Genomic DNA, 26,530 nt, shown 5'->3' on the forward strand with positions numbered 1-26,530 from the left:
TCGACTTTTTCCCTTCTTACCTCCGAGATTTGTCAGAGGACACACAGTGTTGAGTCGTCATTATCACACGTATATTCACACGTCTGTTAAACGTTTTTGTTTAATTTTTTTTATGTCCTGCACTGTGTATACATTTATATATATATATATATATTTACAACGAATGCATGTATATATATATGGAAGCAAAAAAACCCAACACCTTTTGATGTGCCGAATGATCAGGAATCATTGTGTCATTTTACTGTGACGATGGTTTGTCTCACCTGAGACTTACCTGTCTATCTTACCTGTGGTAACGATCAATCAAGTTGCGCAGTGATAGAAGAGAGACACTTCTATTGAAAGGCGGACCACATTATTGTCATACCTGCAGGGATTATTGTAAATGTATATCGTAAAATTTGTTATTTCATTGTCAATATGCTCCCTTCTTAGGTATTTATCGCACATGTTATATCACTTTTTGTGGGACCTGCACAAGTTTATAAATGTTCCTGGACTGTTTATGTGGAGAATATTCATACTTTAGGGGATATTTCAAATGTTATATAATTCAATGAACATTTGGAATGTTGATAGGAACAAAATGAACTGTTAACCACAGAAAACCTGCCATGTTTATTGGTCCCAGCTGAAATCGACTGGTGTTTGGAGGTGATAGTTTAAACTGTTAACTTTTCCCAGCTGAAATTGTCTGGTGTTTGGAGGTGATAGTTTACACTGTTAATTGGTCCCAGCTAAAGTGTGGTGTTTGGAGGTGATAGTTAACTAATTTACACTGTTAACTGGTCCCAGCTGAAGTGTGGTGTTTGGAGATGATAGTTTACACTGTTAACTGGTCCCAGCTGAAGTTGACTGGTGTTTGGAGGTGATAGTTTACACTGTTAATTTAACTCATCCCAGCTAAAGTTGATTGGTATTTAGAGGTGATAGTTTACATTGTTAGCTGGTCCCAGCTGAAGTTGACTGGTGTTTGGAGGTGATACATGTAGTTTACACTATTAACTGCTGAATTAAAGATCCCTGTACCACTGTCTAAAACTGTTATTAAGTATTTGAAACTGTTGCTTTCGGGATTTTCATAAAAACAATGAAAATGAAATAAACAAAATATAATTAACTAGAGTGTTCTGAGAGTAAAAAAAATCAGTGGGGCTAGACCACCATTCGAACCTTGGACTATTGGGATATCTGGTTAACAGAATTTTACTAGCCCAAATGTGCTGAAGTTCTATCAAAACAGAACAGGGGAGGTTAATGTATATATAGGAAAGCAGCAGTACAGTGGGACGGCTATCCTTAATGGTTGTTGGTTTGAACCAGGGTGAAGTCTTATGATTCTATTATTTGTTCAAAAGACAGTTTTGTTCTAAGGGATTTTTTGATACATGTGTTTCAGTGGCCCTTATCTGATTTTTCTTAAAAATGGAGTTTTGGTTCATAAAGTCTGCATATTTGTCAAAGGAGAGTGAATCTTGGTTTAAAATTCAGATAAATGGTTTGAATTCTTCAGTGCCTACCTGGAGTTTAGCAAGATGTTGGGAACAAATTTTTCAAAATAATCTTTTCAAAGAAATATCTAAAAATTAACAATTTTTGTAATTCTTTTGTATGGAGGATCATTTTGGAGGCTTTATTCTTGGATGCTCAATTATGATCTGTAACATGTTTGAAAATGTACAAGATGTAACTGCTGTTAACTGGCATGGCCGGGCTTTGAGATTCTGGACCCTGGTAGAAATGATAAAGCTATTCCTAGCAGACGGGCACTGTTTGGATTAAAGAGGAAACACTTCAGCGTAGATCATTATGAATTACAAATGATGCCCCAACTTAACTGACATGGACAACAGGGATCTAGAAAGCTATTCCATATAGCTCATTGGACATTTTTTGGTTTCTTTTTCTTGGTTTAAGTTTCCGGATGACAGAAGCGATACATCATTCAACAGCTGAAGAAATATGGATATGGTTTCCTGATTAAGAAATCTTAAATCTATGACGTCTTTGTTGCATAAAATTTAATTTTCATTTGATAAATTCCCTTTGTCTGGACAGACTTAACTTAAGTTTGATTTAAATATATAGTTGTAATAAAAATAAATTTGTAAGTTAACTGAAATGATAAATGGACAGGAAAAGGGAGAAAACTCTGTACAGTGCTGCAGTGTAGCACCCCTATTGTAACAGTCGAGTGCATGCACCCACTACCGACTCATTCATGAGTAACGTATAGAAGAATAATGACAATTTAATGGTAAAAGTCGCTGGATCATAACACATTGCCATGTTTTCACATGGGTTACAACCAAGTGACAACAAAAGCTCTCCACCACACTTCTGTGTGTGTAGGATTTCTAGTTTATGCAATCTCCCTTTCTGATGAATAATTTATTAAAGTTTAATTAATTCAGAACACATGGAACCTACCTGTCTACCGTTTACTTGCGGGAATTAACGAGGCTTTGATACACATTGTGAACATTGCCAAGCAGTCACAATCCACACTGTTTAAGATGTTTTTCTTTTCAATCTGCAATAGATGTCTGCGGTTGATGACAGGGTTTACGGAATTCTTAATGGGTGGTCTTACCACTGCAGCGGCTGGTTCTAAAGCCACTTCCCCCTCCCACATTTGTCTGCCCTTCCAATGATCTGGAAGGGCAGCTTCAAGTCTTGCATGATGTGTTTTGTAAGCACTGTGTCACTTTCCTGTGTAGACAGCATTTGATTTTGTATTTTTAATTCAAAACACGACAATTTTAATGTTTTACTTGTACCTTCACTTTTTATGTTGCATTTCATTTTCATGTTTTTAGTTGTAAAATATGTGTGTAAATAAATACCACAAGTTGGTATTAATGTGTGCTAGTGTAAACAAAATGTTATTGCTTTGGAAAAGTCACCAGTGAAACCTTGTTAAACTGCCACCATTATACAGTAAAACCTTGTTAAACTGCCACCATTATACAGTAAAACCTTGTTATACTGCCACCATTATACAGTAAAACCTTGTTATACTGCCACCATTATACAGTAAAACCTTGTTATACTGCCACCATTATACAGTAAAACCTTGTTATACTGCCACCATTATACAGTAAAACCTTGTTATACTGCCACCATTGTACAGTAAAACCTTGTTATACTGCCACCATTGTACAGTTAAACCCTGTTATACTGCCACCATTGTACAGTAAAACCTTGTTATACTGCCACCATTGTACAGTTAAACCTTGTTATACTGCCACCATTATACAGTTAAACCTTGTTTTACTGTCACCGTTATACAGTTAAACCTTGTTATACTGCCATAATTATACAATAAAACCTTGTTATACTGCCACCATTGTACAGTTAAACCTTGTTATACTGCCACCATTATACAGTAAAACTGTGTTATACTGCCACCATTGTACAGTAAAACCTTGTTATACTGCCACCATTATTCAGTAAAACCTTGTCTACTGCCACCATATATTAGTACTTGTTATACTGCCACCATTGTACAATATAACCTTGTTATACTGCCACCATTGTACAGTAAAACCTTGTATACTGCCACCATATATTATGTAATATTCATATTGTAAAGGGGTGTGGCAATAACTACATAACAATATAATTTGTCATATGCAAAATGCGTTCAAAAAATATTTGTGTTAAACTGCTGAATCGGGCTGCATGCACAACAAATTGTGTGTTTTCCAGTGTTTCTGTTCTGAAACATCAAACTAGGGCTGTTACGTCTATGTATGTCTTAAACTTCCCAGAAAACCCCCCACAAATATGTCTCTTGCTTGCAGGCAGCTAATTGTTTCTTCAAAGAATCTATATGTTCTTTTTTTTTTTTCTCTCTCAAGAAAATAAATTTCCAAGTCTGATGAAAACGTAACTGTTTGCAGTTTTCCAACATTAAATTCTCAATCCCTTTAATGAGTCTTTTGAAGGCAACACATAATTTAATTTGAGAAAAAGGACTTCAAAACTGTTTCCAAAATGTTACATGCCAATTTGTAGACTGAACCAATGGTATTTTGTGAAGCACGTTTTCCTGTTTTCTTTTTTTCTTTGGTCAAGGCCGTTTAGTTTATATTCATCATGTATCAACAAATTTGAAACCTTGAAATATTAAGACGTAATGCTCGCCCAGCAGAATTAATTTACCAACTTACGTCAGACGGAAGTTGAGTTACGAATAAAGCTTTTTTATGTTTTGTTTTTTAATTTGAAATGAAATTTAAAATACCCACAAAAAACTTTGTAAATGTCTTGTCTTTCAAAGGAAACTTGCTGTGTTGAAGTTTCATTGGGTGGGAAGGAACTTAAAAAACTTTCACGTTTTTGTTAAGTTCATTTTCACTTACTACGCACTTATATTTTCAGATCTGGCAGAACTAATTACGCAAACATTAGTTATATCTTTAAACAAGGTAGGAAAAATACATGATAATGGTAAAGTTTGCATATTTCTTAAATTCATTATTACATGTAATTTTAATAAAAAAAAAAACACATTACATATTAAATTAACCATGGTTTCTGTCATTTAAACCTAGTAGTTGTGGTCTTATTCTATAGCTCTTAAAAGATCAAAAGTGATTGCATAGATTTCTTCACTGATCAACGTTTAAGTTAGAGGTCGAATATGTCATTTATTTTCCATTTTAACAATTTCTTGTGGAGTTATGCCCTTTTTCGTAAAAATTTGTCTTGTCAATGAAATTAATGATGATAAAAATTGTTTTGCATAATTTATACATACTTTTTATTATGAAATGATATTAAAAAATAACTGAAATTCTTGTATCTATATGGATTAATTCTTCTGACAGTTGATAATTTAAGGGATATATTGTTGAATACTGAATAGAAAGGGGAAGGAAAAGTTGACATAATGTTGACTTTACATTATAATAAATTGGCAAACGAGAACCCAAAGTTGGAATTTTGTTGGTTCAAAAGGTCAAAGATTAGTTTCATGAAAATAACATGAAACTGATGACCAGTTTAACAACTAATTATTCATGTTTTCACTAGCTTTTTCTATTCATGTTAATAATTTTAAATGGAAAGTCAAAGAGAATGTTACATAAGGGTTGGGGTAAACTAATGGTTTACCTGTCTGTCAAGCAGTCTTTGTGAAGAATTGAAACAAGGCGTTTTTATAAATCTCCACAATTCTGTTATTGTACTCCTGAGGAAAATGTTTTGTGATGCAACAATCAGCATTGGATTACAAAGCCTATAAATCTCTGTATTAATTATTTAAGTTCAGTAGCGATGTTTATATCATATAAGAATTTAATATCAAAGTAAATAAACTTAAGCTGGTGTTAAGGTAGATTATCTTAAGGTGGTGTAAAGGAAGATTATCTTTAGCTGATGTGAATGTAGATTATCTTAAATTGGTGTAAAGGAAGATTATCTTTAGCTGATGTGAAGGTAGATTATCTTAAGCTGGTGTAAAGAAAAAATATCTTTAGCTGATGTATAGGTAGATTATCTTAAGCTGATGTAAAGGTAGATTATCTTTAGCTGGCGAATGGTAGATTATCTTTTAACTGGTGTAAAGGTAGATTATCTTTAGATGATGTAAAGGTAGATTATCTTTAGCTGATGTAAAGGTATGTTGTGTTAGATGATGTAAAGGTAGATTATATATCTATAGTGTAAATAGATAATAATTCACTTTGGAGGGGTTTTACAACAATTTGATGTTTATGTCTGATTAGTAGTTGAAACACAACAATAAACCGCTGCGTCTGCCATATTGCACTGTTGGAAAAGATAACATATACATTATGGGCATGTAGCACTGGGGCCGAATTACCTGCAGATCAAAGCCGCGTGCTTACAAAATCCTCGTTAGATCACTTCATTGTGTACCAATAACTGGGTAATGCAGGTGGTATGTTAAGAATGGAGAAATGGGGAAATGCTGTTCTTAGCTCCAGGCTCAGAAACTCATCATTATAAAAGATGTGATTGTCTATCGGTCTACCTGATAAAACACAAACAAGGTACGGTACGTAGGGCTGAGCTGTTGTAGGGTTAAACTAATGGGTAAGGAAAGGAGAATTACTGCTGTATGGTAGGAAGGGGGAATAACTGCTGTTGTAGAGTTGATAGGGGGAATAACTCTTTTGTAGGTTTGGTAGGGGAAATAACTACTGGTGAATAGTTCAAAGGGGGAATAACTCTTTTTGTAGGTTTGGTAGGGGAAATAACTACTGGTGAATAGTTCACAGGGGGAATAACTCTTTTTGTAGGTTTGTTAGGGGAAATAACTACTGGTGAATAGTTCAAAGGGGGAATAACTCTTTTGTAGGTTTGGTAGGGGAAATAACTACTGGTGAATAGTTCACAGGGGGAATAACTCTTTTTGTAGGTTTGTTAGGGGAAATAACTACTGGTGAATAGTTCAAAGTGGGAATAACTCTTTTTGCAGGTTTGGTAGAGGAAAAAAACTACTGGTGAATAGTTCATAGGGGGAATAACTCTTTTTGTAGGTTTGGTAGGGGAAATAACTACTGGTGAATAGTTCAAAGTGGGAATAACTCTTTTGTAGGTTTGGTAGGGGAAATAAGTATCGGTGAATAGCTACCGGTGAATAGTTCATAGGGGGAATAACCCTTTTTGTACGTTTTTTAGTTAAGGGAGAAAAAGTTCTGCTGTACGGTTGATAGGGGGAATAACTCCTATTGTATGATTGTTAAAGTAGCAAAAGTCCTTCTGTTTGGGTTGTAGGGGAATGACTACTGTTTAACATGGTTGTTTATAGATGAATAGATACTATGGAAGGGTTTGCAAGGGGTTTATGTCATAGGATGGAAAATTATCCAATAGAGTAGACCTTGATCTGATCATTGATCATTCAAACCTTGATCTGATCATTGATCATTCAAACCTTGATCTGATCATTGATCATTCAAACCTTTACATGTGTGCTCAACCAACTGAGCTAGTAGGCTAATATTTCAAATTTTGATACTGGCTTTCTTTAGCATTTCAATTAAAGCACTAAAAAGTCTTGCACAATTTTGAGAAAAAAAGGAGAGAAAAATGTTTGTTCAACAACAAGCAGGTCCGGTCGGCTTTCCAAAATACACAAAAAGGTCTTTGCATAAGGCAGTTTTATTCCCGCCAGAAATCTGATCGTTCAGACATAGACGTTAAACTCTGCAGGAGGTCACCGTTATTATATGTATTGTATTTTTATGATTTTTTTTCTTGTTAATTTTCTTTCAAAGCATTCTTGACTGAAACTGGTAGGGGATATATATTTTAAGAAAGCAATGACTTTAAATTCTTCTTCTTTTTTTTTGGTTTGAGTTGTCATATGAAAATTAATCGTTTTCATAATAGTTACAAGGTTGTTGGGATTGTAAGGGCCAACTGAGTAATCATATCGTCCTTGATTGTGTCATGAAACTTAGAAGAGTTCATACAACAATGAACTAGGGTGTAGAATACATCGTCAATGACAAGGTTGAACTTTGCCCACAAAGTATATTGTAAATGTGTTCGTGTTGTGTTCAATTTAAAGACAGAAAATCATTGAGGTGTGTAGAAAAAAATATATTTTTGAAAACATTTGTATTATATAAATACGATTTGTCAGCCTAAGCAGTGATCTGCTATCTCTACAGCCATTGCTCATCTTACACAAAATAACTGACAGACGGTCGCGCTTGGCTGAGTATTCGTAACAATAATCTAGAACTGAGATCGACCTTTAACCCAGTGTGTAGGGTTCTATGAATGTTAAAACATGCCATCTAATGACTCTGGTTCAAGTTGGTGTGTCAAGATTTGTGAATTCGGACTCAATGCAGTGGTATAAAATATGGTAAAGAAATCATTTATATGATTCCGTGAAAATGTGGAGTTTTTTTTCCCCTCGATTTGACAGCGAATTGACAGTTAAAATATAATGTGGTAAAATATCCCATGGATTACTAGGACGAGGCGTGTGTAGACTAGGAGTATAATAGTGGGACGTATTTCTAAATTACAGGTAAGTTTTTCCACCTGAGTTTTGATTTCACAGTCTCTGACGTGAGATGGCTTTATGATAAATATCTAGTTTTATCTGTGATGGGGTCTTAGCCGGTAAAGACTGGCACACACTTACTATTATAAACCAGAAGCTGTGGGCTTTTAACAGACAAACAGACCGAACCACTGAACCACTGAGTTTCTGCTGGGCCAGCTGTAACATAAACGGACCCACACACAACACATAGGTCGGGTTCCATTTATCCATGTGTCATTTATAAGTAGGCCAAATCATGTATGCATAAAGATGATCTGTCAAGCTATGATGAATGGTGGTTTCCATGGAAATTTGCAAGTTTGTTTTATGGCATTTATGCCCCACTCCTTGCTTTTCCCCCCTACACACACACACACATATATGTCTATATCTAGATCGCTTACCTCCAGGATCCTATATATATACTAAATCAGCTTTGTGGTGAAAAGCCATACTCTTTATGTTGAAACTGTGTTAGGAACATCAACTGTGAATCTAAATAAAAAAAAAAGATGAATTATAGTTTTGCTGTCTGTGGTCTGAGATTGAATATTAAATATTAAAGCACTTTTCTTTATATAAGTCTCCCCCCCCCCCCCCCCCCCCTCATATTTTTACTAGGGGCACTTTTGGGAGAGGGGGTTACATTTCTCAGGCACTTTTCTGTATTAGATATAAAGTTGTTGTTTTTTTGAAAACAGTTTATTTTCCATGGAAATTTTGGAAGTTTATTTATGACAGTTTAATTTTACCCCTAGTGTTTCAGTAGGGGGTCTAAACTTTAAGCTCTTTTCATAATATTTACTGCAGATTTTTCTTTTCCCTATATTTTATGGCTTGTGTTTCAAGAGAGAGATACAAAAGCACTTCTCTCTCTGAACTTTCAATGTCAATTTCTTCTGTTGCTATTTTAGTATAATAGCTCGTGTTAGATTCAAGAGTTCTGAGGATTGAGGTGTTATTGATTTCATAACTGCCATATAGATTTCTTCACAATTATGATGTGTTTCCTGTAAAGTCTGCAGAAGAGAAAATAATGTGTGATCAATACACGTTAGTGTAATAGGGAGACCACAGATAATTATCTCATCAAGATATTAGCCAATCAAGATGAAGTATTTGAAAATTCAGGAGGCAACTTATTTAAACCACGATTGATGTCTGTCTAGATTACAACAGGTTTGTGACATTACAACAGGTTTGTGACCATGCTTTCTGCTAAATAAGGGACTGCCGTAAAAAATATTATTAACTTTAATTTTAGGACGTATATGAAGGGTAGAAATGCTAATGCAAGTGAAGATTTGCGATCAATTAATGAAAATATCAACTTTTTTAAAATCAAAAAGCTGCATTTTCTTGCTGGTCTGTAAAAAAATTAAGTGAATTCTAAAATGACAATATAATTAAATGATGATGCACCCTAAATGATATGTCTCCATTGTTTATACAGGGCATGGAAATTGAGGCCAGTACTCGAAATGTACTGGAAAAAAGTATCTAAGAAAAGTTCCTGATTTGCTTAATATTCTTTGAAAATTGCAGGAATATATACCGGGGACAATTAACCTGCAATCTTCTCTACAAAGGACTGTTTCAAAGTTTCGTGTTGATATGAATTTATTATTTTAAATCTGTTTTGATTTAGTTTAGTGATATATAAGTGAATTATAACAGTATCTGTTTCAATCAGAAATGTTGTCCCGTTTTTTTGAAAGACCAAAAATACAAGAGTGCTTGAAAATTGCTGGAAAATGTAGAGAGAGAGAGAGAGAGAGAGAGAGAGAAACAGGTTTTTTTCTGGGTGAAGATTCTGTAGGAATGAAATAAATATTTCTGATTTGGAGGCCATTTGCAGTAAATGAAACTAAGACAGTAAAAATGTTACATATGAGTAGTTCTTTTCTTATACTGAAAATCTTCAAGCTTACTTTTCCTTTTTTTTTTTGCACAGGGCGCTAATTAGATAATGTACGGTATCCGTGATTTAGGAAGAGTGGGGGAAATGGGATGGAGCATTGTTCGGAAAAGTTCTAGCGGTATTGGTTTGAAGGTCTATATTTTTTGTCTCTGTTGAGTGGGTGGGAATATGTGTGTCTTGGCTGTGAAGGAGGTAATTCGATATTGGTTTAGAAGAGTCTATATTTAATTACGAGAGGGGTGGGGGTGGGGGTGGGGGTGGGGTATATATTTTTAGACTTGTGATTGTGATGGTAGTTGTAGGGGGATCGTTTATTAGACCGAGGATTGGTAATGAGGGTCTTAAGATCTGTGACACCTTATTGAACAGTTTACAACTTATATTGATTTAACAGATTTCCCTCTCCCACCTTTTTTCTCCCTCCCTCAGTCTATCTTTATCATTCATTCTCTGATGTCTGTTGAACATGTCTGGCTATTTTGATTAGCCTGCTGACAAGTAGAAATCATGCCCAGTATGCATAACTCATCATTATCTGGCGTTATTGTCTAAATGTGTAGCACTGTGCAGCATGAATCAAATTTCTGCTGTCAATGTCAAAAATCAATGCCGAGCTGCAACAATAGGATTGAGTAGACGGAAAAACTGGGCTGTCTGGGCTGCTCTGTAATACAACGGAAACCGATATTCATTCAAACATTTTACTGATCTTTGAGATAAGTTCTTTAAATCTAGGCACATTACTTGACTCCGATATTTTGAGCATACAGAGTTACTTGACTAAGGGATTTTTGTGTACAACATTGATCGTAACGCTGGATATGATACACAAGATTATCGTAATGAATTCAAATTGTTAGAGTCTGAATAAAAACCCGAGTAATTATCACGAGAAGTCTGCCACTATTGACGATCATGTTTCCCCATTGCGTCATTTCGTGTCACCAGCGTTTAAGATGGCAATCATTCCAGATTTTATTTACCTGTAACATGTACCGTCATAACTACTCGTATTGTTTTTATAGCCAAGCGCATAAATTCAAGTATTTGAGATGTGAGGCGATGATATACATGTCCGAATGCGTGTTAGCAGCGAATAATTCCAGTGGTTGATAATCTTCAGCTGAAAAACTTCGCCAGAGCAAGTTTATAATTTATTCGCCATTCAAATTAATCGAAGCTAAAAATCAATAAGTACGGCTCTTTAAAAATTGATAATAAGGTTTTGACATAAATTTTAGATAATGATAGAATCAAACTTTGTTAATGAATTTGAGATATCTTAAATTAACATATTCATTTTGTTAGTCACGTAGTTAAGCTTTGTTAACTCATTCACCCTTGAAGACACATTTGAACTCTTCCAATTCATAGGTTGGAATAGTTCATTATGAAATTTCAGGGGTAAATGAGTTAAAATTGAATACCTTACTCAACCTAAATAGTGTCAAGGACACTTCAGAAGTGGAGAAAAGTTGGGAGACCATTTGGTCCCTTGCTATTGTTTCTTGGCAGATATATGGCATTGCTGATATTTTGTTTTTTGCATTTTTGCATTTGTTTCATAGCCCCAAAATATATAAGGAAAGGGAGGGCACTGACAGGAATATGGCGGTAAATCAGGTTCATTACGGTAACTTAATTCTCTATTAGGGACCATTACGGTATATCATTTATCGGGTGGTCGGTACGTGGTGCAAGACGGTTGGGGTTTGATTCCCTAATTGGACGTCGTTAAAAGGTATGGGTCATGATAAACCACTAGGGTTTTCTGTGCACAAACATATATATATTATCTTTTATTTATCTAATAAGGTGCAGTATCGTACCTTGTTTAACTTGCATGTTCGTAAGATTCCTGTTTATCTAAAAGTTTGTTATTGCTGCTGAACAGTTTTGCATTTTTCTGTTGATTCCAATGTCACATGGTTTGACTAAATATATGACAAATTTTCTATTTTCATTAACAAGTAGCGCTGCTGTCTCATTAATTGTCTGACCATAAACACGTACCGTAGATTTAGTCAAAGAAGTGGACCATTCCAGCGGGGAAGCTTTGTAGACTTTTAGTCAGACGTTGACGGACTTGATATTGAAAAATTGACTCTGTTTGCAGAATTTTATCTTTCATTATAAGTTCTGTTATTCACTGTGAGATTTATTCGATTTTAAATTTTAAATTGAAAGTTGGACTTTTAAATATCTGTTTATTATCCTAACAGAGGGATATTTGTTTAAGTCGGAACTTTGAGTTTAATTTTTATTTGCGTTTGGTCGGATCACTCTATAGTTGTCAGACTGTAAACATTGAAAATGTTTCCAGCGGGGGTAACTGTTATATTTTAGAATGAATTTTTTTAATCTTTTTATATTTTGGCAGTTGACATGTATCACAATCAAAAGTTGAATTATTATTTAACTTCAGTTAATGTGAATTATTCACATCCATGTTCAACTGTCAATATTACTTTCATTGAAAAATGTAAGTGAAAATTTAATGTTTAATATTTTCAGTGAATTTGTTCGGTGCCTATCGACTCAAGTGAAGTAGACTATACGTTAGGATTATCACTGCAAACTGGATTGTACAAAACGTATCTAGTTGTGCATTGAAATACATTTTAATCAGAATTGTTGAAATTTTTGTCAGCATATCAACTTGGATGAATGTTCAACTTGAAGTAGTTGATATTTATTTACCTCAAAGATGTATTCTGTATTATTTGTGTTCAAATGACTTTTATATTTAGAATGTTATTGTATGAATATACTTAAACTCGAAAAACTGACATTCCAAAAGGGCTGAAATGGAAGAGGATTAACACACATTAGTACGATACTGAAAACAAAAATTCATTCATTGATCGAATATTGCAAAAGAAAAACTGTGTATTGCGTCAATGTAAAAATGACCAATGTTACAGTATTTATGCTGTTAAAATTTCACTCCCTGATAAATGTGTCCTTCCGTTTTACTCTTAAAAATGCTAGATTCAGAAATGTAGGGAAAGATAACTCTGTTATATTAATCCTGTAATAAGCCCATGGGTACCGACCAACACATATTCTTGAATCAAAGTTCTGGATTTCATTACAGGACAATGAACTGCAATATATAAGTGTGGCCTTATAACCAGACATGGGCTTATTGTTGGTTAAATACGGTAAGCCTAGCAACATAATGAGTCGGTACCAAAAATTGTCCTTGTTTCTTGTATTCTACAGTAGCTATATATATATAGGATTAAATAAAATTTCCTCTCCTTTATCAAAAAAAACCCACAGGGGTGTTAAAAAGAAATATAAATAAAACAATAGATTAATTATTACTTTAACTTTAATTAGACATCATGTATCTAAAATTATCTAAAAATCAAGTTGGGTAAAATAAAATTGGAATTGAAGTATGAATTATCAATATAATTTTAGGTTAAAGTACAGTCTTATTTTTAATTCAAAATGTGAAATATTATTTTACTTTTGAGTACAAATTATCAATATGTTTTTTGACTTAATTATTATGACAACTGTGATATCCGTAAAAGGTCTGTTGCTGCTGATTGGTCTATTATCCCTATTAAATTTGTCTACCTAGCCAGAACCCATTGTACGCCTGAGTTCTCCTCGTCCCGTGTTCCACAGGTAATTTTCTATAATCGTTATTGTTCATTATCTGCTCGGTGAATTATATCATTATCCGTGGTTAATGCATAATTTGACAAGAGGACTCGACAATTATTCAAACACAGTGAAGCAATTTCAGTATGTTTTCTGCATCATATATCATGTGTTAAAAACACAATCATATTGATTTGTTCGGTGCAAACTTGGACAATGGGTAAGTTCATATAGTAGATATTAATTTTTTTTCCTGTATAATCTTGTTCTGTGAAAGATTGAGATTGGAAGTTAATTTGTTGTTCTTTCTATGTGAGAGGGTGTATTAAGTTCTTGGACCAATAGAGATTTGAGGTCAATTTGTGGTTCTCTATGTGAGAGGGTGTAAGTTCTTGGACCAATAGAGATTGGAGGTCAATTTGTTGTTCTCTATGTGAGAGGGTGTTAGTTCTTGGACCAATAGAGATTTGAGGTCAATTTGTTGTTCTCTATGTGAGAGGGTGTAAGTTCTTGGACCATTAGAGATTGGAGGTCAATTTGTTGTTCTCTATGTGAGAGGGTGCAAGTTCTTTGACCAATAGAGATTGGAGGTCAATTTGTGGTTCTTTTTGTGTGAGAGGGTGTAAGTTCTTGGACCAATAGAGATTTGAGGTCACTTTGAGATTGTTCTTGTATGAGAGACAAGTTATATGACCGATTAAGATTTGAGATCACTTTGAGATTCAACTTGTATCTTAAAAGGGCAATAGTGAAAGATAAATGTTAATTCAATCCGAGGTTTGAAATTGTTGGCATATCTTGGAATCTGTAATCTATTCGGTTATGTTAATCTTTGTGCGTTATTAGTCCTAAGTTTTGTAAATATATGAATATTCATAAGCTAGATGGGTGTGTATAGTAACATTTTTGCCTGTTGAATATTTATTGGTGTACATGTAGGTCAGAAGTCTCTTAGATCAAACATTATTTATGATGTAAAAACAATTTTCTACCTTTACACGAGAAATATACGGTTTCTGTATTCATCCCCAGGGCTACATATCTAGAATATCTCATTTGCGTAAATATTTTTTTATGGCAATAATTTGTATTCTTCAAATTTTTATATGTTTAATACTTTACAAAAATTACTATGACCTTAAAGGTAATCGTGATTTTAAACATCCGTCTCCGTATAACCTCTGAACATGTATGTAGGACGGAAATAAAGAAACCTGCAATATATAGTGGTTAATGTCTGCTAAAAAAGGACATTTTTAATTTGACAGGCGTTGGGGAAACGTTAACAACAGTGAGTGAAGTCACAAGTTAAAACCGATATATCTATTTAGGCAAAAATATTATTGTTTAAAGGGGAAAAAATAACAAAAAATCCACACACGAGAACAAAGCTAGAAATAACCAAGTACAAAATAAAGCAGTATTAAAGCTTAGGATACACCAACACAAAAATGGAAGCCTTGTGTTTAATCATTAGTTTAATATTTTAAGAAATCACTGGCGAAATCCATCATTTCTTTTGTGCTATATGTATTTATATGTATTGAAGAAACACATTTGTATCATACTGTTTCATTTTCTTTTTTCTTTCCTTCTAATTTGTTCTATCATTCCAATGGTATCCCGTCCCACGATTGTATAGTTTGTTGACAGAATATCGCTCTGGGGAGGATGTCACGTTTTTGTGGCTATATGATTCAACATTGCAGTCAGCTGGTACTCAAAAATAGCCCCTTATAAAGCTAGGATAAAAACTGGACAACGTCCATTAGATGCAGCATTTCAGTAGTATTGCACTATAAAATTTAAACTGTTAAATTGTGACCGAGCCTGTTAGCTCCATCATCACAGGGGACGTCATGTTGATACAAAAATCTGTAAGAGTTGGCGACAAAGTCCATGCTCTATGATGTGATATTTCATTGGGCGATTCTACAGATTAAATTGGTTGCACCACAAGTGGACAATATATGTGTTTAAAAGAAGAAATTCTTGTTAATTAAGGGAGATAAGTTGTGGAAATCAAAGAAAAAAACCTTGTTAATTAAGGGAGATAAGTTGTGGAAATCAAAGAAGAAATTCTTGTTAATTAAGGGAGATAAGTTGTGGAAATCAAAGAAAAAATTCTTGTTATTTAAGGGAGATAAGTTGTGGAAATCAAAGAAAAGAAAATCTTGTTAGTTAAGGGAGATAAGTTGTGGAGATTTCTTCCCTGTTCACCATCAACTCATTCAACTGAGTGGAGAAAGTTTCTAGCTCGGCCAGAATGTGATCCGTCACCAATGGGATGGATTGGGCCGTGTCTAACCAAGGATTTTATTCATGTAAATGTGGCATTTAGTCGTTTGTTGTATTAGGTGTTTGTGTTTAGGGCCGAAAATGGATACACACTTCCCAACAGGATCTAACAAATTAAGATGATTGATGCGAGACCATGGAAATGCATACCAACTTTCCAGAGTAATTGATGCTGTACTTTAAAATTTCATTGCAATCCTTTGTGCAGGTAACATCTGATCCAAGCCACAATGCCAACCTTGTTTACTTTACATGAAATCAGACACATGCTTTTAAATTGATACTTATTCTGTGCTCTGGGGCTGACAGCCAGGTGATGCAATTTTTTCTCTCTACGGCACTGTGATGTATAGTCACCTAGCAGATATTTCATTATAGATTCTATTAATTCTTTTCCCACATGAAATTGGCTTTTTTTGTTGTACTTTTTAATTCATTTTAATCATGGGCATCAAATATTTGTGTAGGCTGTTCGTGTTTTTTATTTTTCAATTTTTGTATTGTTTGAGATGCAACAGTGATTTAAATGATCAATGAAATATTAAAATTTTAAACAACAATTGTGCATGTTACTCATTATCAGGCCCAGATTAAAATGTACCATTGCCAGGCCCCAAATCAGTACACCTCGCTTAACATATCTTTAGTTATGCCATTGTCAGGCCCCGGATCTGTACACCTCGCTTAACATATCTTTAGATATGCCATTGTCAGGCCCAGGATCTGTAGGGTTCATATATCTGTACATGTTATTATTGGACTCAAGATCGTTAAATGAATTTGTCAGGCACCAATTCTGTATTTGGCACTGATTGTTATAGGCCCCAGATCTGCATTTCATTGTCTGGTCCTTCATATGCACATGTGATTGTCATGTCCTTCGTTACATACTGTTTTCAGGTCCCAGATCTGTAGTAAGTACATGTGATTGTCAGGCCCCAGATCTGTAGTAAGTACATGTGATTGTCAGGCCCCAGATCTGTATTAAGTACATGTGATTGTCAGGCCCCAGATCTGTAGTAAGTACATGTGATTGTCAGGCCCCAAGCTTTATTTGTGTATACATGTCATTGTCAGGTTCCAGATTTTTTCAGTAGATATAATTTGTTTGCAAAATTCTGTTGAAAAGTACAAGTCTTGAAATCATTCTTATTATGAAGGATTTTCGCAGAATGCTTTCGGGGGAAAAAAATCAATATCGTCTTGACAATGGAAAAAGCAGTGAATATTAAATTAAAAAAGTTATTGGTAATTTCTGTTTAATATCACATGTGTATCTGAAAATCAAATTAGAAATATTAAATAAAACACTTCACCAGCTTTTGCAGACTTTCTGTGATGTTTCTATCAAGAAAAAGGGAGAAAAGAAGACGAAAAAGATCGCATTATAAACTGTTAAATGTAATTACTAGTTGAAGAGAATAATTGTAGCTGTTAGAAGGGTATCCAAGATGTAGACGATTCCGTGTCGTATAAATCTGGAGACGATCGTTACCATCTGCCTTTCTGTGTCGCAAGTTCTCGTAACAGCCTTATTTTCATCTTTACAGCCTCATTTTCATCTCGCCCATCCTTGTCCTTATACTAGTTACGCAACAGAAGGGCTTAGATTTAACCCTGATCTTAGACTTAATTAGACGTTAATGTTGGGAGAAAAACCAAATTGGATTAGAATTGCATCTTTTGAATTCAAGGAAATGAGATGAATCAGTCTGAGAAAAACACTAATTAAACATGATTCAATCTTTTATGTCGACAGCTCAGTGGGAAAACAATGTAAAAGTATGTTGAAAATATAGAACAATTGTGACCAGCCTAATTGGCATGGTTGGTCTAGAGCATCGGATCCATTATACTAGTAGATGTGGGTTTGACCCTCGGTGTCTGGGACATAGATAGAAGTTCTAACCAGTCCAGTAGGACAAAGGGTCTGAAGTAATTGAACTCTATTATGTTGGTGGATACTGGTTCGACTCTTGGAGTCTTGGACATAGGGTCTGGNATAGGGTCTGGAGTAATTGAACTCTATTATGTTGGTGGATACTGGTTCGACTCTTGGAGTCTAGGACATAGGGTCTGGAGTAATTGAACTCTATTATGTTGGTGGATACTGGTCCGACTCTTGGAGTCTAGGACAAAGGGTCTGAAGTAATTGAACTCTATTATGTTGGTGGATACTGGTTTCGACTCTTGGAGTCTAGGACATAGGGTCTGGAGCGATTGAACTCTATTATGTTGGTGGATACTGGTTCAACTCTTGGAGTCTAGGACATAGGGTCTGAAGCGATTGAACTCTATTATGTTGGTGGATACTGGTCCAACTTTTGGAGTCTAGGACATAGGGTCTGAAGCGATTGAACTCTATTATGTTGGTGGATACTGGTTCAACTCTTGGAGTCTAGGACATAGGGTCTGGAGCGATTGAACTCTATTATGTTGGCGGATACTGGTTCGACTCTTGGAGTAAATTTTACTGTTTAACACGATGGCACTAATTTATACAGCTAGATAGACTGAATCATTCAATTTTTTCCATTATTGCCATCATTTCACATAGGAAGGATACTTATTGGAGATTCGTAATATTAATTAAGAGTTCAAAGTTGTGGTCTGGGAAAACATATATATATATAATTAAAGATATTTTAACATTTATGATATTTTCAACAAAAATTGAATCCTCATTATTGAACTATCATTCCTATCGTTTTGATGCCACCCAAACAGCCGTGCCACATCATGCATGCCGCAGGCCACCTTGACCTTGTTATAGATAGATAGAGTGTGTATTATTGATGAAAACGTGGCGGGTGTCTCTATACTATTGCTGATGTTATCAGCATCTGGAGCCAGACAAAAAACATCACACAGATCTGAATTCATACTCTGGCTTCTCCAAACACACGCACGACGTACACACGACTGATATACTCTTAACCGTAATTACATTGTAGCTAGGTTAATATGATAATTATATGAAACTCTGAAGGGCAGTGCCATCTAATATAAATCAAGTATGTACCTGCAGATTGATATTACTGTCAAATCTTCACCTTTTGATATTACAGTCACATTAGTACTAACTGAGTTTTTTAATTAGCAGGTCAAAGAACAAACAATTGTGTTACGGGTGTAATGATTTTTATGAGACTGCCTCTTAAAAATATTGTACTCTTGAAAAAAATTACTGTGTGTAATAAGCATAAAAGCTCTTCATCGAAAGCTTTTATCAAGTCAATCACGATGTGACATGGTCTCATTTTTTCACGTGTTTTAACAATATAATGATTAATTGATGAGGTATTTGTTTACTTCGTAATCAGTGCGTAGAATCTATAAACAGTCTGAGGATTTGTTTATATTGACAGGAAGTTGGTTGTATAACATTTTTTCCTGGTAAAAATATCAAGTTGCAAAATTGCTGTAACCTAGCTGATCAGGTATTAATGGATTTTAATAAACTCAATATGTATACACTTTCTGTGTGTGTACAATTTTATTGCTAAAAATTATAACTTGGAACAATTTTTTCATTTTTAAAATTTTAATTTTAATGAGATAATTAGGTTTAGGTTGAATTTCTTTAATATTTAAAAAAAAATATATGAAAATTTATTGTCTAAAAAGAATAAAAAGATTCATTTGCAAACAGATATATTGAAAGAAAAATATTTCAAATATTTAGAATGATGTGACATTTGATATTTTCTGTGTCAGACCTGAATTCAAGATACATGATGTAGAAAATACGGAATGTAATCGTAGTCACTTTCTGCAACTTGTGCAAATGTATATATGCATGTAGAAATCCACTACAGAAAAAAAATAAAAATATTATCAGTAATGGAAAAATGATGCTTTATACAGAATATGCATGCAATTTTGCATTGATAACGGTAAATTGGGTAAATAACTGCACTTTGTAAAGCAGACGGCGATGCCCAGGGAATACTGGTAAATGTGTGTGACCGCTGGAAAGTATATTGATGGGTATCGATCATCAGTCGACTAGCGGCCATGATTAGCGCCATCACACAAGTTGGACAATACCTCTCATTGATCCTGTCGTTCGACACCAGTAGTGGGAAGCACAGAGTTACAATGATAACAAAATGCCAAACACCATTGATTTCTGTATGGTGTGAAATTTCTCATCCTGTCCGGTCTCTTACAGTTACAGATTATATATAATACATATATATATGTATACATCAATATATGGTTAGGGGCTTCTATTTGACCTAGTTATGAGTTGATTATTTCCGCGTTGAGCCTAGAAAAAAAGAAGGACACAGGTTTCTTTCACATCATTACTTATACATGAGTTTAACACTGTGCTTAATTTACTTATCGATATAATTAAAAGAATCTAGTTCTGATAAATTACAAGATACATAATATATTTCCATGTTGCCATCGTACTTACAAGGTGAGCCAAATCGTTATGGTGGAGATTAAAATTTCTAAAATGTGACAATTTTTTTTTTTTTTAATATTTTAACATTGAACATATATTTCTATTTATGTATATAAATATATAATTTTATATTAAACTCTGATGTGATAAAGAATACAATTTGTTTGAATGAGAATTATAAAAATAGGTAGAATGATTAAATATGTGCATGTGTCTCTGTCAGTAATGTTAGTTCTGTACTTTTAGTATGTCCCAATAAAAATGCATTGTGATATAATACAGAAATGTATTTTCTTCATGTATTTTTCAAAAAGTTAAGAAATACAGGCTACATGTGATAAAAATAAATAATTTGGTGTGTATGGAACAATTAACTTAAATCAAACTGATTAAACTTTATATATTTTTTTTTATATGTTTAATTTAAATAAAGAACACCAACTGTAAAAAATATTCAGCTGTGAGAAAAGCTTTAAATTTCGGTTTGGTTGTATATTCTCAACAGTTGACTTGAAATCAAGCTTTTACTTTAAAATGATTTTTTTTTTTTTTTTTTTTTTTTGATAATATAGATTATCTAAAATCAGCATCAGAATTTATAAAGTAAAGTTGTTTTGCAATCGTATCGTTTTGTATATTTGAATAAAATGGCAAATTAATGTTTTTTTAATGGGGTTTATAAATGGCATTTAAATAGTCAGTGTGTGCATGGTGCAATCGTGAGAATTAATTGAAGTCCAATGATTTTGCGTTAAAGGAAACACAGAAGTTTAAAAAAAAAATCAAAAAAAATCGGCAGACATTTATTTCACCGAGAACGGAACCTGGTTGATAGGGTTCTATTAGGGGTGGGATTATAAAATTCTGTTTACTGCAATGACCAAAGGAACTGTCTAGCCAGAACGTAAGATATGTCCAAATTCGGATCTGACCCTCTGCCTGTTGATGGATTGGAGACACCCGAGTCACGCCCCTACGTTGACAAAGGGTTACTCAAGGTCATAAACAGGTGTAATTATTTGTAGAATTTCGCATTGTAATTACATTAGCTTTCGTTTGTAGACTGTTTACAACCTTTCGGCCTACTAGGGATTACGCAGGGAGTAAACACAGACTGCTCCGTGATTTCTAATCTGCGTGGACATGAACCAAACAAATGCATACACTAGCTGGTCGAGCATTTCCCGATTGTCTTAAAAGTACACTGGTTGATTTCTGAAGCTATTTCCAGATTTGAAGAGTTGTATCTGACCTGGATGGTACGGTTGAGTTAGTTACGAGTCTGTTTTATCTGTTAAGTACTCTGAACATGGTTCCTTTAACATATGCCATGAATAATGTGGAGGGGGACGGGGAACCCTGGAGTGGATAGTTGAAATTTGGAGGGAGTGATTTCAAAGATATTGTTTTTAGCGTCTACCTTCCATGCTCGTGGCCTTAAACCTTTCCCTAGAAAATCTCAATTTCTCCCTTAGAATTTGTTGTCTGAACTCTTGATTTTAATCGAGTCATATTTACATATATGTTCATCCAATGGAATTGAAGATCAAAATTGGTAATAACAAATTAATTTCTTATGTCCCACAAGGTTCTTAGGAAACATTTTACTATAATGTAACTATAAATTTAGTATAACAATTCTTTTCCCTATCAACAATTAATTAATAATATCATCAATTTGATTTGAAAGTCATACATCAAACATTTATCAACTTAATGCATTAGATAAAAACTTTTTCATCTGCCAATTTTAAAATTAGAATCGGAGAGGATGAACTTTGATACAAACAAGATGCAGAAAGAAAATGTTGTTGTTCTGACCACAGATTCCGTTTTCCCAGTGCAGCGGAATCACAAGAGTGAAGATTTCCGCGTAAAGTGCTTTGTGGAGTTTTCGTCACTGTCAAGGCCATGATCAACGCTTTTATTTGTATGAAGCTAAACTAGACAATATTATTGGTGGTAGGGGACACGTTCGGTTTGGCTTCACTTTTACTACCTCGATGCACACATATTTCTTAACTGGGTCAACAATACTCAAGCGTGTCATTCAACGGAGAGGAAGAGGATGCTTTCTCATTGCCATTTAAAGAAAAAATATGGATGTAGCGTGCTAATTTATACGTAATTGGGTACTTCACATGTACAGAAGTGACTAAACTCTCCTGTCATTTCAGCTGTGTGTTATATCACGAGTGAAATTTGATCGTTCAACAGCGGTTGAGGATAACCTCAATGTTCAAATCTTCAAGCTTTTCATCTGTATATGAAGTCAGATCATAGACAAAAATGATGTGAAAATCAATATCTGGTTCATATATGAACAATTTATGTGATGCACATGTGGCAGGCTGTTCTCCAAAGGTAGTTTAATCAACTCGGAAAACGCATGTTTATATCATAATGCCATATGTAATGTATTGTAAGTTAGGAAATGTCTTCAATCGAGGACGAAATTAATAAAACAAGTTTGCTGCCTCAGCAATATATTTTTAGAATTTCTGTCCTTTTAGTAGACTTTGACATACGTAATTTGTAGATATATGACTATAATGCTATTTTGATTCAGGTGTAGGAGACGTTGTTTTGAGAAGGACCTGATGACGATATTTTTTTTTTACCCGATTTTGTTTACGTTTTTCTGTGCATACCACACTAGCATGATTTGCCATATATACAGCAACAGAGATTCTAGTGATAGATTGTGTCAGCTCTCTAACTGCTGTGGCTGATGTTCAGGCTAAATAAAAGAAAAACTCTGTTTCACGTTTCCTTAAAATGACTGTACCGTTTGTCATGCCTTTCAGCGTCTACTTTAGAGATTTATTTAAATCCAGCATTTAACGGATTAGTTTAAAGTATGGTTTTAAACAAAATATATATCCTCATTTCTTGGAGTTGCAGGTAAATTTTTGGGGGAGTCCAGGCGTAGATATAATTACGATTACTATGAATCAATTCTCATGTCTTCGAGTGTATGTAAATTTTGGGAGGGAGTGCACTGGTATAGACATAATTACGGTAACTGTATTTTCTTAATATGTTTGAGTTTTAGGCAAACTTTCAGAGGGAGTGCAGGCATATATACAATTATGGTAATTTGTCTAAAAATCGTTGAATTTCAGGTAAAGTTTTAGAGGGAGTGCAGGCATAGACATAAATATGGTAAGAGTATATTGTCAAAGCTTACTAGTACAGGTAACCTCTGGGAGGGGCTTAACAGAGATAGGGATACATATATCAAGGGTTATCAGATTCCAGTGTGTAGAGTGGGTCATCCTCGGTCTTCAGGGATGGTTTCTTATCAGAAGACACAGCCCACTACAGGTACTTGTGTGTCTGAATGACATCCCATTGCCTATTGCTATTTTGAGAGCTAGCTCCATTTCGAAATGTGTTAGATTCAGGTAAAATTTGAAATATTTGTGCCGAAATTCCATATTTGTGACCTTCAAGGTGGACTGGTGAAGAATGACCATGGCCAGCGAGGTGTGTATTTATGTGTGTTAGGGCAAAAAAAAATTGCAGTAGATATATATATACTGTATAGTTTACTTGTCAGAGTCCTAAGGCCAATTGTACCAAGTTTCAGTGGTTTTTGATCGATCATTTTATTTTTTTAAAGTCAGCTTTTTAAAAAATGTTTACCAAAAAAAGGAGAACTTTTGTGTATATACTCTTTAAAATCCCAAAAGTGTTTAATTTGTGTGCGGTGTTAATAATTCTGAAAATATTTCTGTTTTTCATATTTTACTTTCATTAGTCATTTATTTCATAGATCTTGTAGATATATCTTCATCTCTGTAAGCAAAGTAAAGGCTGACAGATATATTTGATTTTAAAAGACACCTTATTTAGCCAAAAATATATAATTAGTGTGCTACATATCTATGGTTGAAAAATCTAGATGACCAACGAGGTGTTCAATGTATGTGGAATCAGGGAGACAAAAGGTCACCTTGTCTGAAACCTTTTGGAAATATAAAAGTGACAGGTCAAGAGTATTGGTCAAATGGAACCCCTTTTCAGCTGTATATTTTATAGACAACTAACAGTTATATTTCTTCATAGTAGGAAGAAATTTACATACGCTCGAAAGACATGATAATTCATAGTAACCGTAATTATATCTACGCCTGCATTCCCCCAAAAATTTACATGCAACTCCAAGAAATGAGGATATATATTTTGTTTAATACCATACTTTAAACTATCCGTTAAGCATTGCTGGTTCTAAATAAATTCCTAAAGTAGGGTTGGCGCAGTAGGAAGTTATTTCTTTTTAAGTAAATTGTTTTTAGCAAAATATTTTTACAAAACATTATTTTTAGACATTATATCAGACTTGTAAAAGTTATTAAAAATTGGTGAAAAAAGAACCAGCTTATGCTCTTGAATATATGATAAACAGAAAAAGAAGAAACACAGAATGTATGTATTTTATTTTATAAATGATAAAATTGTGAATGGTAATGCTATAACCTTGTCTGAGACCTTCAGGAACCTTTTATATATAAAATCAGATAGTCTGACTAGGGTCTAAATATGCTTCTCTTAGCCAAGGTATTTAGCGTTATAAATAGATAAACTTTTACTCTTGGTTCAAGATGACCAGTAGAGTGTTTTTTATGGTTTTCTAACAATCATAAAGTTCAGGTAGATACTTTGGATTAACCTTGTTGAAGGCGTGTGGGCAGACAATCTTTAATAGGATGTAAATAAATACGGGTCAAAGGGGAACCCTTTTTATCCCTGATCAGTCATTACATAGAATTAAAATTTGCTGTGTAAGGTATGAACTCCGGCTTAAACACCCTATAAAACTTTGTTAACAGGTAAAGCTAGATATTTCCTCGCTAAGGGGACTAAACCCTTGATTATGTGGTGATAAATATGTGTGTAAATGCCTACTGTCTGGACAGTGATAGCATGTACTCAGCTCTGAAGGGAAACTAGCGCCAGAGGCTGTTGAAATCTAAGGAGAACCTTCACTGCTGACCTTGGTACAAGGGGTGGGGGGAGGAGGAAGTATACACAGGCAATAAGAAGTTTATGATGCTTTTAAGTGAAAAAGTGTTTGTTAGAAGAAGAAGAATTAGGAGTTGAGGAGGGAGATTCAAAGGGGCTCAATATTCAAATAGAAGTCATATCACTATCTGATTTTCATAGTTTTAGAAAGTACATAATTGACTAACTGCGTATTAGTATGGACTCCATGTTGTGTGTATGTGTTTTGTGGGAGATTGGTTTTAAAAGGTGAGATATATGTTCCTCGTAACAGGATTGGGGAAGAGAAATCCTGCTTAAAGTATTGTGATTTTGGAGATTTTACTTGTCTGACCTCTGGCCTGTTTACATGTAGGTATATCTACAACATGGAGGTGTATCTAGGTTAAACTGGTTCGTCTTACCAACTGTGTGTAAACACTGGGGTCTAGCTACAGGGGCCGTCTCAAAAACTATTTCTGCCTCTCTGCCTCGTGCAGCTTGAGCCATTAAGATAAAAACGTAAAACAATAAAAACCAGGCTGATGCATTGAATTAAGCTTTAGGACTTACATGTGTAACATTCTTGTTGATATTTTGTTTTATGAAGAGGAAACATGTGTTTTTTTGCTTGTTGAATAAAAGGGAATATCTCAAAACATTTTGTTTAAACGGCAGAATTAAAAGGAAGTTATGGATAGATAATTTTTCATTTACATTCCGGTATCTTTTCAATGGATATGAAACTCACAACCCCAAAAGAAATATGACCGGAATCTATTACGTGTTATCTTTGTAGTTGGGGACTTTAATTTACATAAAGGAGGCGGTGCCGGCTTGGCCTGTTAAAAATTATGGGGATAATCTCAAACGTGTGTTCGTTAAGTTTGTCTCCATTTCACAAGGCAAGAACAATAAGTATATATACGCCTCGCCTCGCAAGTCGACTTCTTAGAACAAAAGAACGGAGTTTGCTCGTCAGAACCTGCCTGGTTTATTCCTTTTATTTTAGATTGTGTTCGGTAAATTTTGTGTAATCTTTGGACTGATCATAACAAAAGATACTTTGTATGGATAAGCAGACGGGCACGACGTTTAAATTGATTTAAATATCTGTCTCGTCTTGTTATGAGAATTGTTATATATAATATGAACAGAATTGTTAAGGAGGAACATATTACTCAAGTAGATATTTGAAAAATTTGTCTGCAGATTGTAAGGACGGTTTACATAGGGGAAAAACCCCATA

General features: G+C 34.3%; 1 protein-coding gene and 1 long non-coding RNA gene across 8 annotated transcripts in view; one reads left to right on the forward strand and one right to left on the reverse strand.

Moving 5' to 3' along the window:
* Window positions 1-26,530, forward strand: part of LOC110446740 (nuclear hormone receptor HR96-like) — a 291,811-nt gene that overhangs the window by 153,332 nt on the left and 111,949 nt on the right. Inside the window, exon 1 of one of the 7 annotated variants that reach the window (XM_021492035.1) lies at window positions 7,760-8,023. The exons of the other annotated variants lie outside the window; for them this stretch is intronic. The gene's annotated coding sequence lies outside the window, so the exon portion shown is untranslated. Of the gene's footprint in view, window positions 1-7,759; window positions 8,024-26,530 lie in introns of those variants that run through there. 7 annotated transcript variants of the gene reach the window in all.
* Window positions 1-26,530, reverse strand: part of LOC110446742 — a 145,034-nt gene that overhangs the window by 57,023 nt on the left and 61,481 nt on the right. The gene's annotated exons all lie outside the window — the stretch shown is intronic.

Source organism: Mizuhopecten yessoensis, unplaced genomic scaffold, assembly GCF_002113885.1.
Source record: "Mizuhopecten yessoensis strain PY_sf001 unplaced genomic scaffold, ASM211388v2 scaffold2977, whole genome shotgun sequence".
NCBI lineage: Eukaryota > Metazoa > Mollusca > Bivalvia > Pectinida > Pectinidae > Mizuhopecten > Mizuhopecten yessoensis.